Source organism: Oncorhynchus gorbuscha, linkage group LG03 (assembly GCF_021184085.1).
Source record: "Oncorhynchus gorbuscha isolate QuinsamMale2020 ecotype Even-year linkage group LG03, OgorEven_v1.0, whole genome shotgun sequence".
Classification (NCBI taxonomy): domain Eukaryota; kingdom Metazoa; phylum Chordata; class Actinopteri; order Salmoniformes; family Salmonidae; genus Oncorhynchus; species Oncorhynchus gorbuscha.
Window position 1 is genome coordinate 63777705 of NC_060175.1, and position 1213 is coordinate 63778917.

The window sequence follows — 1213 nt, forward strand, 5'->3', positions numbered from 1 at the left end:
TTTTGGTTGAATAAATAGTTCTGGAAACATCAACGACCGAAGCTGTAACCGTTGACATGTCGGACGTAATCTACCCAACGGTCGAGAACCCCTCCAGGACGCGCGTAAAAAAACGACAAGGAGACCCACAAGAGTATGCTACGGTAGCCTACAGCTGGATAATTATGGTAACTGTGCTGGATTGTGTTCGCAGCTGTCTCAGTGCCTGTGCGTGTTCACGCGTTTGCTTTTTTTCTGTCTCTTACTCCCGAGCACACGGACCCAACAGCAAACCATCAGTGTGTGTGTAGGTGTGTTGGTGTATCGGCTCGGCATGTCGCGCTGCGCGCTGGGAACACACTGACTGTCCCGAGCAAAATCCGTCCTTCTTTGTCTGCGAGATCCTGCTAAACTAATCGGTGTGTAGACTGTCAGAATATCACTTAGTTCACTTGATGTCACGGTAATAGGCGTGTTGTCAGGGCGCTCCGAAGGCTGGCAGAATAGAATTAGGAATTAAAATAGGCCTACATTAAGTCATGTAATATGATCGCTATGGTTGGCAGCGAGTTCCTTCTTTCAGTTCACAATACAGTAGTAATCTGTGTGTTTGTGGGCTAGAGGTGATTCTGTCACATTGCCCCGCCTTTGATGATCTGTTTGTTTTATACTTTATGATAATGGTACTATATGCTGTCATTCATAGCACTAAGCATATATAACCAGTCTTTTGATATACTATAAGCTATTTGGAAGTAGTCACATTTTATATTTCTTATAAAATGCTATTTGTAAGCCTCAGATATCCAGAATGTGCTTATTGTTGAATGATGTAATGCATCAAAGGATATCATGGAGACTGATAGTGTCCACCACTGCACACTTCAATCTGACATCACATGACAGGGTCTGGCTGGCTTACATCCTCTACTCACATGAATCCACTGTACAGTTGTAGGCTACATATATTTGTACCAAATCCTTGCCTAATCAATTTGCACAGATAATAAGTTGTCGGGCGGGACATTTAGTGAGGGGACTCCGATTGCATGACTCGGTCTAGAGCACGATGGCTGTACGGCGGGGATTTGAACCTGTAACCTTTGGTCATCACCATCACTTATACAGCTAAACCATTAGTCTTGGCCTAGAGTTTCCTGGGTAGATTCTGAAAGTATTACGGCCTGGAGGTTGCCCTTCTGATTTATAGAATACAAAATGTGATATGATTTAC

At 43.7% G+C, this 1213-nt stretch overlaps 1 pseudogene; it reads right to left on the bottom strand.

Moving 5' to 3' along the window:
* LOC124031685 overlaps nucleotides 1–563 on the bottom strand; it is a 6805-nt pseudogene extending 6242 nt beyond the window's left edge.
* Nucleotides 564–1213: the final 650 nt, after the last annotated feature.